Source organism: Leuciscus leuciscus, assembly GCF_965113295.1.
Source record: "Leuciscus leuciscus genome assembly, chromosome: 20".
Classification (NCBI taxonomy): Eukaryota; Metazoa; Chordata; class Actinopteri; order Cypriniformes; family Leuciscidae; genus Leuciscus; species Leuciscus leuciscus.
This window is the reverse complement of record NC_138744.1, coordinates 20,732,124-20,751,155: the sequence shown is the minus strand read 5'-3', so window position 1 is coordinate 20,751,155 and position 19,032 is coordinate 20,732,124. Positions and strand designations below refer to the sequence as shown.

Genomic DNA, 19,032 nt, shown 5'->3' with positions numbered 1-19,032 from the left:
TGCTTGAATCTGATTGGTTGAAGAACGTTCTAAGGTGTGCATTATTTTCAGGGAAACGCACGGCTAAAGTAGTTCCAGGCAGGTCTTGACCGCATTACAGTTCCATATCACTTCGCGTAGTCAACTGTAATAACGGAAAATAGGATACAATTCATAACAAGAAAAAGCATTTCGCCCCATGCGCTTGATCTGCAATTTTCAATGTCTAGCTTCACAATCAATAGAAACATGCAGTTTAATTTGAATAAATAAACTATAAAGTCCTATCTATAATCAATAGAAAATTAAACTGAATATAGGCTAAAAAAATGGATAGTCCTGCAGCACGGATTTTTATTGCAGATAATTTAACAAATAAATAATTATTGATAGGCCTACTTGTTAAAAGGGCTTTGGGTTTCATTTATTTGGCTAGCCTACTGTCATCTGTCAATAATAGGAAAAAAAAAGAATTAACGAATTAATTAAAACGATTGAATTAATTGATAAATAATAATATTGACGCACATGCTTTTCTGTCTCATTATTGCAACATCTCTCTCTAATAACTGCATTAATAACTGCATAAAGCCGGAAAACACACTTTAAGGCCGGTTATGAATGTAATTTGATACTTATGACTGATCATGCCCATACGCGTGTTCAGCGCGTTCAGTCTGTGTTCAAAGTCGGTGTTTAAAATCTGCTGCAGTCGATGAAACAGTCAGAGAATGTGTCATCTAGTCGTGTGTCCCCAGCATTAGGGCTCTTACAGAGTCAACGCATCGATACGCGTACGCGCCCGCAAGGCTACGCGTCGCTGCGCTTCGGCCGCCATTATGCGTCTAAGCGTAGCAAAATGTGTCATCCCAGTTTTTGATACGCGACGCACCATTGCATGCAATACTACGCGTTGTTGGTGGGGGCGATACTGCAAGTATTGTACATTATTTCATATTACAGAAGAAGACAGTTTGAATACAATGGCGGGCGAAGAGGAAAAACTGTGCGAGCTTGTGCGAATACGTCCGCATTTGTATGATAGTTCGTCTCAGTTACACGCAAATAAAATAGCGTTGGATAATGCCTGGAGGGAGATTGCAACCGCAATGGGAAAAAGTGTTGACAAAGTGAAAGCGGACTGGAAAAGTGCCCGTGACAAATTCACACGGGCGCACAAGAAGTGGAAGGTGGCATGCAGAAGTGGTGCGAGGCATCTCAGTTTCGGCTACCCCAAAATACTGACATCTCTAAGCTGGTTGAACGAGTTCGTGAAGCATAGAATTACCGAGTCAAATTTTTCGGTAGGCAAGAATAATCAACGTCATGTGTGTGTGAAGTCACAGAGAGAGAGAGAGATAGAGAGAGAGATTATTGTCCGATGTATAACAATATCATATAGGCTAATAACAATATCAGTGGTGTTGATGAGTGTAGCCTACATATTGTGAATAGATAATAGTGTGATTTCTGAATGTTAAAAGTTGCATTTTGTGAATAAACTCTTTTGAGACTTGAATAAACTCTAGGCCTGTTTCTGAAATCTCAGTGGTGGATAAACTAAAAGCACCAGAGTCACAAACTCCCCATCCTCGTCTCTTGTTGCGTTTAAAGGGCGAACATACCACTGCCTAACTCTGCGCTGCCTATTTCGTTGCCGCCGACGACGTAAAATCAGCAATATGATGCACTCCTCTTCAGTTGCCATTTTGATCTGAATATCACCCGGAATGTCCCCCGCAAAGTCACCAGTGACTCTGCTGCCCCCTGTTGCGTAGTAGTGTATTGCATTTCACGTATCGCCCGCGTTGCTTGCGTCCGACGTGTAGACTATGAAAGGGAGCACGTCGCTCGCGTCGCTAGCGTCACTTGCTCGCGTTGCTCGCGTTGACTCTGTAAGAGCCCTTAGTCTGCTATCAGCGGCTCAAACCTCCGTTACTAACTCTGAAATTACGTTTTGGAATTAGCAACGGAGGCATGGGATTAGATGCGTAAGAAATTAGTCCTACATACAAGAGCGTTTTAATGACAAAAACTTTACAAACGTCTTGAAATACATAATCTGAACAATGTTTCGAGGTGTGGTAACTGTAGTATAAGCGGAATAATTGACTTCAGGCCGTTGAATTATTAGAAAAATAATGCACACCCGAGGTGTAACGGCCACTCCGCTTCGCGTCGTGACCGCATTACCACCTCGGGTGTGCATTATTTTTCTAATAATTCAACGGCCTGTCGTCAATTATTCCTTACATATACAGGGCTCCAGACTAACCTTTCCACTGGTTGCACTGGTGCTACCAACTTTCTCAGTTGGTCGCACCAGCATATGATTTGGTCGCACCTTTTTAAAAAAAAAATGTTATACATGCCATGGGATTAATCAATGCATGCTGATGAATACGCTGATTTCACGCAGCCGTTATTTTGAAATCGAAAGCGAGGCTCCGGTGGGAAGAAAACCGGAAGTGTCGCCTTTAATCACAGGAGAGTCGTGAATGTGATAGCGTATTGTTGTCTTTAATGATGTTGTGTCAATTCTAAAAATGTACAAACATTTCTTTCATACTTTAGACTATATACAGTGAAATTCATTTATAAATAAAATAAATTTTTTATATATAATTCAGAATGTAAAAAACGAAGCAGGAATGAACTATATACATATCCTATATTGGATATTAACATCCAATAGTGTAAATCGCGGCAGCAGCTTCAGGTTGGTAATCCAAGGCATTGTTGTTTATCTTTACTTCCGGGGTTCTTCCCACCGGAGCCTCACTTTCGATTTCAAAATGGCGGCTGCGTGAAATCAGCGTATAGTGGTCTTAATCTGCATACCTTAGTTTTTCACTGATGTAAAAAGACTGACAGTGACAAGACTTCGTGTTAGCAAAATGTTTTAATCTTTTAACTCTCAAAAAAAAAAAAAATATTTAAAAAAATATGTATGTTCTTTAATGTTTGATTATAATTTTACTGTCTTCACATAGGGATGGGAATTGATAAGATTTTATCAATAATAATGCCACTGACGATTCTGATTATCGATCCGATTCTTTAACGATTCTCTTATCGATTCTTGATAGCACTGTGTGGAAAAATGTAGTCATATGCTTTTCAAAAAAACAAGTGGTTTCAAACTGCACTTTTTATGTAATTCATGTAATAAATAGAACCTTATTGTAAAGTGTTACTGATTAGTTATACACCGATTCAGACGTCTCCTGAGTTCACTGTTGGAAAAATCAGTTGTTTTAACCCAGAGCCATAGAGAGAGAGAGTTGCGACACTCCCATAGACCTCCGTTGTAAATAATGGCGGCGCTTTTAACCGCCTACTTCCGGGATATGAAGATCGGAATAGTTCCAAACACTGTCATTTGGGCGTTGGACACCATTCACTTACATTGCTGCGCGTCGAGTTGTTCCAGAGTTAAGTTGCCGAAATATCGACCTCTTTTGAATTGTCAACTGTCTATATTGTATCAGAGGCCCTTTGCGATGCTTATACTGGTCTTCATTTGTACATGCACAGCGTAATTATTTATATTTTATGTTGGTTGTTTCAACCAATTTTCAAGCACTGCCTGCTAGCTAACGTTAGTTAGCTAGCGCGACTTCGTCAGCTAAGAGTTCGGTAATGAATCGCTACCACCTTTATAGCAACTTTTATTTAATTTAATTTTTTGGGATATACTAACTTTTCATTATGTTATTATTGTCTTGAGTGAAGCGGCTTGTGAGAACAATGCTGGACCTTTAGGATTGTTATGGCCATCACCAGTCATGTCTGTTTCATGGATCACCTGCCCCTGGTTTTTGTTTTTCTTGTTCATACACACAAGCACACATTTTTGTTGTCTGTCATTGTTTAATAAAAAATATTTTATTTGAAAACCTTCATTTGTATCAGCCATGCTTAAATTCGTTTTTAATCTGTTATAGTTTTGATAATGTGTATGGCCTTAATCTTAAAATAATATTCTTAGTCTTAACATGATCATGTTTCACGTTGTGGTCCTGGGGGTGGCCACTTTCATCAGAAGAAGTGAGCTAGCTTCTAAGCGAATTCTGAACGGACCGCCACGGCAGACCTCTTTGCGTGATCACGAAGGTAGGCTAATGGCTGAATCAAAATTTATAAGCAAAATCACGGGAATCAATAGCCTAATACTGCCCAGTTGTGCTAAAATAAATATCATGAGACGTCCATCATCAGATGAATGATATGGAAAAGTTAAGTTAGAGCCGCTAAAGCCAGTGCTACTACCCATGCGAACATGAACACTAAGCTTTTCCCTCCAAAAATATAGCTTAAAACTTATCTCCAAATGCAAAACTGACATTAACAAAATGCAATAATGCAATAACAGCTGAAAAAGTACTTGGGTGTGTGTTTTATTTTATATTTACCGTTCAATAATGCAATCGCTGCTGTCTGTCCCATAGAAGAACATGACAGCCAGCGTACGTTTTGGAACTATTGGGGCTTACATGAACCACGTGACAGCCATAGCGGCGACATCAAAGAGTGTCGCAACTCTCTCTCTCTATGGCTCTGTTTTAACCATTCATTAAAATGAATCGGTTCAAATGAGTCATTAGTTCGCGAATTGGACGTGTCATGTGCGTTGTGTGATTATCCCAGCAGTTCGGACATGGACATCCAAGATTTGTGTCAACACAGAAAACATTTTATCACTGGATAGTTTTTTTCGTTTAATTAAAGTGTTGTTTTATGTCAGCTGAATGTCCGGAACGCTTTTCAGAGAAGATAAGGCAACTTATTTAGCACAATTCACACCCAGCGTTAATTAAAAAAAAAAATCTCCGAATGCTCCACATGAAACTTTGGTCTTCCGACCTTTTACCACCGTATCGATTTATTTTGATTAATATGTGCGAGGGAGAGAGAGCAAGACAGCGCTTAGTTTGGAGACGGTGAGGTCTTGTTTACACTTTCGCCTGGCTCAGGAGAGAGAGTGCGTGCGCGCGACCGGGGCTCTCTCTGCTCGTTCTTTCAGTTAAACATGCGCCCTGTCACGCGCAGCAGTTCATCTACATTACTCACCGATCAAATAAGACTTTGGCGGGACAAAAATGAACTTTGGCGGGCGCTAAAACAAGTTCAATGCAGGAAAATTCATGCGACCACATAAAATTTTAACTCGCACATTCTCAAAAAATGGTCGCAGTCTGGAACCCTGATATATATATATATATATATATATATATATATATATATATATATATATATAGCCTATATATATTTTTATTTTTATTTTTATTATTATTATTTTTATTCTATTATTAGATACATCAGGTTAACATTTATGGGAAATTGTGTGAAGTAGAATAAAAAACAATGTTTTAATTATTATATATTTTTTGTATTAAATGGCGGCGTGAAGTTGACAGTGTGAGTGAATCAGTCCGTGAACAATTGTCTTTAAACATGTAATTTAAAGTGCATCTCGTTTAATACTACATAATTTCTTCTCGAAAGCACTTTTTGATCATTTAGGGGTCTGTTTTGTTACTTATTTATTTTTTATTCTGCTTTTGGGATGTTCGTTGTCGTGAATTAGGCCTATCCTTTTATTTAGATTTTCGTTAGTTAGGCCTTACATATTCGAGTTACGTGCTCGAACCATTGGAAGAATTTTTGAACTATGACAAAAGATTATAAAACGTAAATCTAAGCTGATGGATTCATCTTTAGATATCGGTGCAAGTGTGACTGTGGACTTCGACTCGTTCTCTGATTCAGTCGTTCCTCTACCTGAAACTCTGTTAAAGGAACCATCGCACAAAAAAGGCAGGAATGATGATGATGATGATGATGAAGATCTGCATTCCCCTTTAGCCATGATGATAATAACATCACTCAAGTCCGTCATTAATGAAAGACATCCTTGATAAAGGCATCGAAGTAGTGAAGCAGTGTATACAGAAATTCTTAAGTTGAATTTAATACCTTTTTAATACCTTTTTTAATACCTTCACAATATTTTTTTAATACCAGCACGACTTCAAGCTGCAACTGTAGCGGTGTAAAGTGAAAAGTAAAGTTTTTTTTTCAAGAGGGGAGAGAGAGCAAGAGTGGAGAGAGAGCGCGCGCGCAACCGGCGCTTTCTCTCTGCTCATTCTTTCCGGTTCTTTCAGTTAACATGCACACACCCTGTCACAAGCGCAGCAGTCATCTACATTAGGCTACTCACCGATCAAATAAGGCTTTGGCGGCCGCCAAAAAAAATTCAATGCAGGAAAAACCCGGATTTCTCTTAAAGGGATACTTCAGGATTTAGCATTAAGCTTTGTATTAGTAGAAAACCTGTAGTATTTTCGAATTACCGTGCTTTCCACCCTCATATCCCCCTGAGACAAGAGATTTATGTATTTTTTGTCTGGAAAAAATCCTCAGATGACGCAAAAATCATCATTTTGCGTCATCGGAGGATTTTCTGGCCAGAGGCTAAAGACTACAGCCAGTAGAAGGCGTTGTTCTGCATGTTTTCAGGCCGCCCATAGGAGGTGGGATCTCACTCACAGAATGTACACATAGAATCAGCCGTCTTTCTTTGGAAGCTAAGCTAGCAGGCTCTTGTTCTGTGAAGAAAGCTGAGTAGTAGGAGAAAGTTGAGTAGTAGGGGTTACCATCCTCTTTTTCCCGGACTTGTCCGGCGGGCGAGATCGTTCAAATTGTCCGGGATTCGGTGTTTGCTTTCTGCAGTCGCCATTCATTGTTTACATGCACACCTTTTGTTTCAATCTAACTGAATTCATTCCGATTGGTGAATCTGAATGTAGTGTTTACATGAACGCTAAACAAGTGATCGGTTGATGTGCGTTTTACCATTGCTAAGAAAATTCCCGCTCCTCCGTGAGAGATGCGAGACCGGCGCGTCTCAGTAATGACGCCACCGGCCTCACGCCGTTCTTCCGCGGCCGTCAGCCTCGTCCTGCTCGCCACAGTAAACATGATGAATGGCGACTGTAGAACGCAAAAGCCGAATCCCGGACATTTTGGGCGATCTCGAAATCCCTGGCAAACTCATCACGGAGTCTCAAATAGTAGCCAAGCCTTGTTTTCAACTGCGCTCTCTTACCGGTTGGCGTGGCTTGGGAGTGGCCTCCTAGGGCAGCGAAGCAAGTGCATTCTGGGAGTTGTTGTCTTTCATCCACATAAGCCAAAAATTAATTTTCTGGCTTTTCTCAATCTAGAAAGCTCCAAATTCAAAAATGTCTTCACATTTCTTCTACATAAATTACCTATTTTAAATACACATTCATCTTTCCAGAGGTGAAGTATCCCTTTAAATGACTGAAATAGAAGCGAACTAGCAAACACGTTTGGCAGCAAGCCAGCCGTACCCAGTTTGTTTCAGGCGCGAACGAACACCATGTCACATGATATCGCTCAGGTCCTACTCGCAACATATAAATAAATCCACGCGAATTTTAGGAATTTTAGAAGAAAGGCCTGCACTTAACTAGCCTGGGTTACCCCATGCTGCCTTGCGCGCAGCGCGATTTTATTCACGCTGCTAGGCAGCCTGGACACCATGGACCAGATTTTCCCCTCAAAAAGGGAACCAATCACAGAACAGGAAGGGAGCGGCAAGACGATGACGATGTCTATGCAACACACTGAAGCAGTTTGTTTATATATATGGATCCAACATGGCATCAGACGCGAAGTTACCTTTCGATGCAGCCTTAGATAGTGTTCTAAGTAGTTTAGAACGCAAGTTTATTTCGTCTTCTTCCTCGTCGAATTTCTGTCGCTCTACATACATCATCTGGTATAAATGAAACAACTGGCTATGAGTACAGGCTCATTTGATAGACATTCGTAGCGCCCAATAAACGGCACTGGGCATTCGTAAACCACGCCTCAAATACGAGAAAATGAACGTGGTTCCCAGACCACGTCTCAATGAGACGAGGTCTGACGTTAGCCAGGCTAGCACTTAACACAAATTGAAACTCATAGGCCTAGTTAGATGGGGGTTCGAAAATGTAATACCTAGTCAGATGACATTTATTACTTTTTAATACTTTTTAATGCCCTTAATTTTGGCTAATTTCATTTACTACCTTTTAATACTTTTTACAACCCCGCGGACACCCTGTGAAGGTATCAGTCAAATTTCTGGCAGAAGAAAGTAAAGATGTAAAGGGAAATGTGGATTGAGTTGATAAGCGGGTGAAAAAATGCTGAAAGACGAATCTGTGAATTGGAGAATAAATTACAGGATCTCTCCAGATACAATAGGAGATGGAATCTGCGGCTCCACAACAACCAGGAGAAAACATCAGGCAGAAAGTTCTGGATATATGCAAGGCTCTTGTCCCAGCTATTGCTGGTTGTCACGAAACTGCTCCGAGACTCAAAGAGGAGATCCAAATGCAGCTTTATTAAGGGGCAATCCAGACACGTAATCCAATAAACAGGCAATGGGTCAAAACACAGGTAGACAGTCCAAACAAACAAAACAAAACAAAACAAAAACAAGACAGGCAGGGGTCAGAGGCAAAAGAGTAATCCAAGGAACAGGCAAGAAATCCAAAAACCAATAAACAAGAAAACCAGGAAAACGCTCAGAGTTGCAGTGTGACACTAAACAAAACTTCGCAATGATTGAATGAATGAACAAGGAATAAATAGGCTGAAACTAACAAGGTGATGAGATACAGGTGAATGAGATACAGGTGAATACAATCAGTGATGATGAGTCCGGGCAGTGAGTTATGGGAACTGTAGTCTGAGTGAACAAGATAGTCTGGTGTGGAGTGCCCTCTGGCGGCTCTCATGGGCACTCCAGCTTGTGACCGTTACATAGCCCCCCCTTTAAGGAGCGGATTCCAGACGCTCAGAAAAACAGTTCAGGAGGGTGGTGGAGCAGAGGAGGACCCGGGGGCGGGATGGAGGGCCAGGCCCGTGAAGTGGAAGAGGACCTGGAGACTGCGGCAAGATGGGAGGCCAGGGCAGATCAGGCTGTGCAGGCGACCAGGGCGGATCGGGCGGATCAGGCAGTGCAGGCGACCAGGGCGGATCAGGCAGTGCAGGCGACCAGGGCGGATCAGGCAGTGCAGGCGACCAGGGCGGATCAGGCAGTGCAGGCGACCAGGGCGGATCAGGCAGTGCAGGCGACCAGGGAGGAGCAGGCAGTGCAGGCGACCAGGGAGGAGACGACCCTTCAGGCGGCCAGGGAGGAGACGAACCTTCAGGAGGCCAGGGCGGAGACGAACCTTCAGGAGGCCAGGGCGGAGACGACCCTTCAGGCGGCCAGGGCGGAGACGACCCTTCAGGCGGCCAGGGCGGAGACGACGGTTCAGGAGGCCAGGGAGGAGATGACCCTTCAGGCGGCCAGGGAGGAGACGACCCTTCAGGCGGCCATGGCACAGGAACAGACACCGGCTCAGGAACAGACAACGGCTCAGGAACAGGGACAGACACCGGCTCAGGGACAGACACCGGCTCAGGGACAGACAACGTGACAGTGGCCATCTCTGTTGAGGGCTCAGGTTCAGGCGTGTCGGCGGCTATCTCTGTTGAGGGCTCAGTCGACGTGGCAGCGGCCATTTTGTCCAGAGACACTGGCTCGGTGGCGGCCATCTTATCTGGAGACACTGGCTTGGCGGCGGCCATCTTGTCCGGAGACACTGGCTCCGCACACGTGACTTGAACAGACTCTGGATCGGCGATGGCCATCTTGTCCGGAGACACTGGCTCGGCGGCGGTCATCTTGTCCGGAGACTCTAGATCGGCGGCGGCCATCTTGTCTGGAGACACTGGCTCGGCGGCGGCCATCTTGTCCGGAGACTCTGGATCGGCGGCGGCCATCTTGTCCGGAGACACAGGCGTGGAGTCGGCCATCTTGTCCGAAGACACAGGCACGGGAAGAGGAAGAGGAACAGATTCAGGCTCAGTATTAGGATCAGATTCAGGCTCAGGAACAGATTCAGTCTCGGCGGGACGAGACTCTTGACGGGCAGACGTGACGTGAAGCTCAGTCTCTGGATCGGCTGACGTGACGTGAAGCTCTGGCTCTGGCTCGGCAGGACTGACGTGAAGTGCAGGCTCGGCTGGACTGGCGTGAAGTGCAGACGGTGACATGGCGTGCCACGGAAGGAAGCTCTCCAGACATCTGGAGAGTGCCTCTCTCCAATCCAGACCGGAGAGATCGGGGAGCTCCCTCGGGTCGACCTCCTTAGCCCCCAGCCGGTAACACAACTTAATTGCCTCGTCACCCAGAGAGCAAGAGGCAGCGAGAGGAACAAACCCCCAGGTGTACTGGAACAGATCGAGGCTATCCAGGGCCAAGGCCGCGATCTGTCCAGCGAACTCCCGGCTCATGCTGGGAAGATCAGGCGAGATCTGTACTGCCGGATTCCTGGAGGTCATAGCTGCTGGATCTGGGTGCGGCGAAGTTTTCTGTCACGAAACTGCTCCGAGACTCAAAGAGGAGATCCAAATGCAGCTTTTTTAAAGGGACTGTGTGTAGGAATTTCTCCCATCTAGTGGTGAAATTGTATTTTGCATTCAAACGAATAATGCTCTCCAGCGCCTCGCTTTTTCAAATGCGCGTTGCATCTACGGTTGCCGTTATGTACCAAAAAGCTATGACAGGATGTCTTATAATAGCACTTCGAGTTTTTCATCGGGTGAACAGGTTTGTTATTTAAAACAAACTGAAACTTGAAACAACGAAAAAAAGAATGTTACAGTTATCAATTACTGACTGTGAAAAACATTAACTATGGTAATTAGTAGTAATGCCGCCTTTACTCGTTATATTTTTTTGAAGTACGTGCATTGTTAGATATCATCATCATCATCAGAGCCTTCTCAAACGTTACTTTACTCAATAGCTGCTATTCATCAAAGAGCCTGTTTAACTTTTAACTATAAATGTTCGACTGTCTATATAATAAAGTACACAACCAAGCAATGAAAAAAAGCTTGTAATTAAGACCGTAACATTGATTTACCTGTCGAGAAGAAAGCAGGCAACTTCAGCGTCTCTTTTGAAAGCTTTCTCCTGCATTAGCTATCCCGACATTAACCCTTGTTTTTGTAATCTCCGGTCACGTTTCCTTTTACGGTCTATTTTGGACTTTTTCGACGACAAGGACTCCTTATCCTGTGACTCAGCATATGTATGAATGAACGGTGTATAAATAATCGTGCAGTGTGCATCCTTTTAAACTTGCCGCGGCAGTGACAAGCGCCTCTCACTGCTCTGCGCCTCCGCTTCTGCTGGCTTCAGTCACGTGACGCTGGTTCTGAACGAAAACGCGTTGTGGAAACGCCTTGGCTTAGTACTTTTTGTCCCTCTCTGCTATTATAGTTTTTCAAGATGGCGGAACTACATGGAAGCCTCCGTGGACCTACCCGTCCTATGTATATAAAGATAATAAATTCTTCGTTTACGAGGATTAGTCTGATCATTGGCATAGGTATTTGTACACCATTGAGGGCATATTTATGAATAAAAATATTGATTTTAGATAATAAAATACCTAAAAAGCTACACATAGTCCCTTTAAGGGGCAATCCAGACACGTAATCCAATAAACAGGCAATGGGTCAAAACACAGGTAGACAGTCCAAACAAACAAAACAAAACAAAACAAAACAAAAACAAGACAGGCAGGGGTCAGAGGCAAAAGAGTAATCCAAGGAACAGGCAAGAAATCCAAAAACCAATAAACAAGAAAACCAGGAAAACGCTCAGAGTTGCAGTGTGACACCAAACAAAACTTCGCAATGATTGAATGAATGAACAAGGAATAAATAGGCTGAAACTAACAAGGTGATGAGATACAGGTGAATGAGATACAGGTGAATACAATCAGTGATGATGAGTCCGGGCAGTGAGTTATGGGAAATGTAGTCTGAGTGAACAAGATAGTCTGGTGTGGAGTGCCCTCTGGCGCCTCTCATGGGCACTCCAGCTTGTGACCGTTACACTGGTAAATCTCACGAGTTAATTGATGTGGTACACCATTTGGGAAGAGTGAGGAGCGGAATTATTGAGGAGTGAGGAGCAAAAAAAACCTTGCGGAATTATTCTTCAGTTCACAATGCGTTATTTTCGGGATGCTCTCTGGAAAGCCGCAAAAAACTCTCCTTATCTTGCTACGCACCACTTGCATTTCGCAGAAGACTTGTCCCCCGAGGATCGCGTGCAGCGTAACAAACTTTGGCCACTTGTTGAGAGCTTACTTCGTTGGTCCAAAGGTGTACGTTGATGGCAAAGAACTTCATTTGCAAGACATGGAGGTCGTTGAATGATTTGAATTTGATGATGTTGCTAGTGGTACTGTTCTGCCTTTTTTGTCATGTTTCTGACTTAAGTAACAGTTCTCAATCTTCAAAATGCTTACTGCTTACTAATTTTCAAATTTTCAGGATTTCATGGACTGAATCACTTGTTACAGTTCTGGTGTCATATTGTTCTAATGTTTCCTAAACTTTCTGTTTGCTCAATCAACGCACGCGGGTTACGTAATGACGTCAAACGTAAAGCTATTTTTCTGTATGCTAAATCTCTTAGCTCTGATTTTTGTTTTATACAAGAGTCTCATGCAAACTCTTGCGATTTTAAGTTTTGGAAATCACAATGGGGTGATGAGTTGTTTTCTTCATATGGTTCTAATCTTTCAGCAGGAGTCTTAACTTTAAAGCACAAGTTTAAGGGTAAAATATCCTATAGACAATCTCTGATCCTGAAGGTCACTTTCTTTTTTTATTAGTTACCTTAAATGATTGTATCTTTGTCCTGGGTAATATTTATGCAAAAAAATAACTCAAAACTGTTTAATTCGATAGAAACATATTTAGACTATTTTAAATCTAAATATTCTAATTTGCTTATTATTTTGGATGGAGACTTTAACCAAACTATAAACAGCTCTTTGGATAGATCACCACATAGAATATCTAATGGATCATCAGGCCTCTGTGAATTGATTTCCCGTTTTGGTCTGACTGACATTTGGAGGGAAAAACATCCTCATGCTTCACAACAGCTAACAGCTCTGGTTCATTGAGGTCTAGGATTGACTTCTGGTTAATATCTGACTCTTTATCTGATTACGTCAATAAGGTTGAAATTTTGCCTTCTCCACTGTCCAATCATAAGTCTATTATTCTGTCTTTTGATAACCCATCTTACTCAAGAATATATAGTTCATATTGGAAACTAAACTCTGCTTTATTAGAGGATGAGGAAACTTGTCAATCTGTAATTTCTAAAATTCATTTCTTTTTTAATAAAGCTCAAGCTGAAAATTATTTTGGTTCTAATTGGGAGCTATTAAAATACAATATTAGGTTAATGTTATTCAAAGTTGGATCTCAAAAAGCCAAGCAATACAAATTAGAGGAACTTAACATTGTTAAAAGAAATGTCTGTCTCTCCTGCATCCCCATTGAAAATGTATCAGTTGTCCAGAAATTGGAATTGGCTGAACTTCAGAACTCATTAGATAACTACGTGTGTGTGTGTGTGTGTGTGTGTGTGTGTGTGTGTGTGTGTGTGTGTAAAGCAAAGGGTGCTTTTGTTCGTTCAAGAAGGAGATGGATGGAAGAGGGAGAAAGAAATTCCAATATTTTTTTTTTTAGATTAGAGAAATAGCGTAATCATCTCAATTCCATCTTAACATAAATGGAGTGGTTTTAAAAGATCATAAAGACATTTCTAAGTATTGTGAAGAATTTAATAAAAATCTTTATCGTTCTAGACACTCTCAACAAAATTTAGATTTATTTTTTAATTCTCTTGACTCAGACCGCATTTCCAAAATTGATGATATTGGCAAAAGTCTGTGTGAATCTCCTATTCAAATGAAAGATATTTCTGAGGTGATCGACAAGCTGAAACTTAATAAATCTCCTGGAAATGATGGTCTGACCACAGAGTTCCATAAGAAATTCTCAAATATTCTTTCTCCATTTCTTCTCCAAGTATATTTAGAAAGCCTAAGGGAACTCTCCCAAGCTCTATGACTCAGGGTGTTATAAATTTGATCCCTAAACCTCAAAAGGACCCTGCTCAACTTGAAAATTGGTGACCTATAAGCTTATTAAATAACGATTACAAAATACTAGCCATGATTTTTGCTAAAATAATTAAATGTGTTTTAGATAATATAATTGATGACTTTCAGTCAGGTTTCATGAAAGACAGACTTATTTCAAATAATATTAGACTTGTTCTTGATATTTTAGATTAGTCGGATCTGATCCCTGATGACGGTTTCTTGTTTTTTCTTGATTTTTTTATAAAGCTTTTGATTCTGTTGAGTTTCCTTTTATTCTTAAATCTTTGAATATTTTTATTTAATATTGTTTTGGCCCCAACTTTATCAATGCAATTCAAACTTTGTACAATAACGCCAATGCTTCAATTAAATTATAGCATGGTACTACTCATAGATTTAATATTGACAGAGGCATCCGTCAAGGCCCAATATCGCCGTATCTTTTTCTGCTTCCTATGCAATTATTAGCCATCCACATTCAAAATAGTAATTTGAAAGGTATCTCTGGTGCAAACCAATCAATATTAATAAGCCAATTGGCTGATGACACAACTCTGTTTCTGAAAAATAAAGATCAAGCTTCTGTAGCCTTAAATATAATTGATCTCTTTTCATCTGCTTCTGGTTTAGTTCTTAATCTTCACAAATGTGAACTTTTATCTATGACACATTCCACTGATGATAAAGTCATCATGATTCATGTCAAATCCGAAGTTAAATACTTGGGTATAATTATATGTAAAGATCAGAAAAAAAGATCAAAACTGAACTTTGAACTTCTTATTCTTTCTATTCAACGCAAATGAAATTATTGGTTACAGCGTGATTGTCTATAACAGGTAGAGTGTTGCTTTCCAAAGCAGATGGGTTATCTCAGGTTATCTATCCTGCAATGGCTCTGGATGTTTATGTGGAGATTTGTAGAATGCTGGACAAAATGATAGTAAACTTTGTTTGGAAATCTAAGAATCATTTATTTAAAATGAGTGTTATGATAGCTGATCGGACAATGGGTGTTTTTGACTTAGTGAACTTTTCCACTCTTAATAATTATTTCAAGGTAAAGTCATTTAATATGCTGGTCCCTGATATATAATTATATTTTTTCTCTACATAGCTATTTTATCTGGAACCACCAAAATATTAAATATAAAAATAAATCTCTTTTTTAAAATAATTGGTTTGATAAAAATATACTTTTAGTGAGTCAACTTTTAGATGAAAGAGGTGCCTTGCTCTCTTATGAACACTTTATGCAAGAATTCTCTCTTCCAGTCCCCCCAAGAGAATATGCCATTGTTTTTTGCAATTCTTGATTGTGTGAAATCTTTAGTCAAACCTGGCCCTAAAGTTCCTTTATGCTCTACACCTATATGACAACACTAATCTTTTTGTTGATCAATGTCCTCTCAGCAGATTGTCTCACAAGAAAATGCGCTCAATTCTTAACAGAGATCAGATTTCTTTACCTGCTTGTGTAAGTGTCACGTGAAATAAGGACAGAAGATGCAAGTGCAAGAAAAAGGTTTATTGAATGACACGTAGTCAGAGATCTGAAGCACACAGTTGATGGTCCCTGATAGCGCAGGATGGCAGATGGGCAACCCGGATCCCGTGGTGTGAACTGGTGAGCAGAATCCTTGAACAAAGCTGACGGAACACCCAAACGAGTCCACAAAGTGAAGAGACGAAACAGGATCCTCAGACGACGACAGGCAGAACGAACTCGAGGGAAACACCACACCGGGAACCAGGACACCAACGAAGACCAACTACACAGGAGATAATCCCACAACGATCTGACAAACACAAGACGGAAACAATGAGCTTATATAAGGATCGCTGATCAGAATCAGCTGGCGCTGATGACAATCAGCGGCTGATCAGCGACCACGCCCACCCACACACACACAACACAAACACGAGAAGGAGTCAGTGAATTCATGAACCGTGACATTACCCCTCCCCCTAGGAGCGCCTCCTGGCGCTCCCAGGAGGACCTACCTGTTGATTGTAATCATCAATAAGGGAGTGATCCAGAATGTCTCTAGCAGGAACCCAACTTCTCTCCTCAGGACCGTAACCTTCCCAGTCCACCAGATACTGAAATCCGCGTCCCCTCCTTCTCGAGTCCAGAATACGGTTTACCGAATATGTAGGTTCCCCATCTACGAGTCGCGGCGGTGGGGGAACCGGGACTGGCGGATTAAGATGAGAACGAAAAACAGGCTTTAATTTGGAGACATGAAAGGCGGGATGAATTCTCCTGTACGCTGGAGGAAGTTTGAGGCGGACTGTCACCGGACTAATGATCTTGGTGACAGTGAATGGGCCAATGAATTTAGGAGCAAGTTTATTAGAGACGGAGCGAAGCGGAATATTTCTAGTAGAAAGCCACACTTTTTGACCCACGACGTATACGGGAGGCCTAGACCGGTGGCGATCGGCTTTGGCCTTGGTGCGTGCCCTCACCTGGAGCAGAGTCTCACGGGCTCTGGTCCATGTGCGGCAGCACCTCTGGACGAAAGCGTGAGCGGAGGGGACCGCGACTTCGGATTCCAGGCTAGAAAAAACTGGTGGCTGGTACCCTAAGCTACACTGAAACGGAGATAGGCCCGTGGATGACACTGGTAACGAGTTATGGGCGTACTCCACCAATGACAATTGCTGACTCCAGGAGGAAGGATTCTTGGACACCAAACATCGCAACATTCTCTCAAGATCTTGGTTGGCTCTCTCGGTTTGCCCATTGCTTTGGGGATGGTAACCCGAAGACAGACTGACAGTCGCACCCAGTAATCTACAAAATTCCTGCCAAAATTTGGACACAAATTGGGACCCTCTGTCAGAAACCACATCCGTCGGGAGGCCATGTAACCGAAAGACGTGATCTATGACAGCCACCGCTGTCTCCTTGGCTGAAGGTAATTTGGGCAAGGGGATGAAATGAGCCGCCTTCGAGAACCGGTCCACTACGGTCAAAACGACCGTCTTACCCTGGGAGGGTGGGAGGGCGGTTATAAAATCTAGCGCAATATGGGACCAGGGTCTCGAAGGGACAGACAGCGGTTGGAGTAGTCCCTCTGGGGGTCGATTGGAAGTCTTACCAGTGGCACAAACCGAGCAAGCCAAAACAAAACTCCGAATGTCACGAGCCATTAACGGCCACCAGAATCGTTGCTTGACCAAAAAGCTGGTGCGATTAACACCTGGATGACATGCTACACTGGAACAGTGACCCCATCGAATAACGTCGGACCGAACCCCCTCTGGCACAAATAAACGACTCGGTGGGCAACCGGGCGGAGGCATTACCCCTTCTAAGGCCGTCTTGACCTTCGATTCGACCTCCCATGTGAGTGTGGAGATAACTACTTTCTCAGGTAAAATACACTCGGGAGTCACCGGGCGTTCGGATGGATCAAAAATACGAGATAAAGAGTCGGGTTTGATGTTTTTGGAACCCGGGCGGTACGATAGAACAAAGTCAAAACGTCCGAAAAAAAGTGCCCATCGAGCCTGCCTGGAGTTGAGTCTTTTGGCAGATCTAATATATTCCAGGTTCTTATGATCGGTCCAAACGATAAAAGGTACCCCCGACCCCTCTAACCAATGGCGCCACTCCTCCAGTGCTAACTTGACTGCCAACAACTCTCTGTTACCAATGTCATAGTTACGCTCGGCAGGAGATAAACGATGGGACAAAAACGCGCAAGGGTGCATCTTGTCATCTGAGGAAGAACGTTGGGATAGAACTGCACCTACCCCCACCTCTGACGCGTCGACCTCCACCACGAACTGACGTGAAGGATCAGGGGCAATCAGGATGGGAGCAGAACTGAAGCGGCTCTTGAGGTTAGCGAATACAGCCTCGGCTGTATCGGACCACCTGAACGTCGTTCTGGGGGAGGTCAAGGCAGTCAGAGGTGCGGCTAGTTGGCTGAAATTGCGAATAAAACGCCGATAGAAATTGGCAAACCCCAGAAACCTCTGTAGGGCCTTACGGGAATCTGGACTTGGCCAATCCATCACAGCCTTAACCTTGTCAGGGTCCATGCGTATTCCCTCAGATGAGATGATGTAGCCTAAGAAAGGAACAGACTGTGCATGAAAAGCGCATTTCTCCGCCTTGACAAAAAGCCCATTCTCTAGCAACCTCTGAAGCACTCGTCTGACGTGCTGAACGTGTTCCTGGAGAGAATATGAAAAAATCAATATGTCATCCAGGTAAACATATATGAACTGGTCAACCATATCTCTCAGCACGTCATTGACGAGTGCCTGGAAAACTGCTGGGGAGTTGGACAGCCCGAAGGGCATGACCAAATATTCAAAATGGCCCCTGGGGGTGTTAAAAGCAGTTTTCCATTCATCCCCCTTCCTGATGCGAACCAAATGATATGCATTGCGTAAGTCCAACTTTGTGAAGACAGAGGCTCCCTGCAACCGCTCGAAGGCTGAAGACATCAACGGCAAAGGATAAGTATTCTTTACCGTGATGTCGTTCAACCCTCGGTAATCAATACACGGTCGCAGAGATCCATCCTTCTTTCCAACAAAGAAGAACCCCGCCCCCGCCGGAGAAGAGGAAGGGCGAATGAATTCAGAGGCTAAAGAATCAGAAATGTATTTCTCCATGGCCTCCCTCTCTGGAACAGAAAGAGAGTATAACTTGCCCTTAGGCGGAGACGTACCTGGTATAAGATCTATAGCACAGTCATAGGGACGATGCGGAGGAAGAGAAGCAGCCCGAGACTTACTGAACACTTCCTTCAGGTCGAGGTACTCCGCGGGCACGTTAGACAAATTCACCGACTCCTCCTGCAAAACAGAACTAGACACCGAAGAACAAGCAGACATTAAACAAGACGCATAACACTTAGTGCTCCACGCAGACACAGAATTGTGGCCCCAGTCAACCCTGGGATTGTGCTCGGTGAGCCAGGGATGACCGAGGACCACCGGAGCAAGAGGAGAGTCCAGGAGTAGGAATGAC

General features: G+C 42.9%; 1 protein-coding gene across 1 annotated transcript in view; it reads left to right on the top strand.

The window, feature by feature from the left end:
- LOC309483075 (uncharacterized protein) overlaps positions 1 to 19,032 on the top strand; it is a 105,201-nt gene that overhangs the window by 73,027 nt on the left and 13,142 nt on the right. The gene's annotated exons all lie outside the window — the stretch shown is intronic.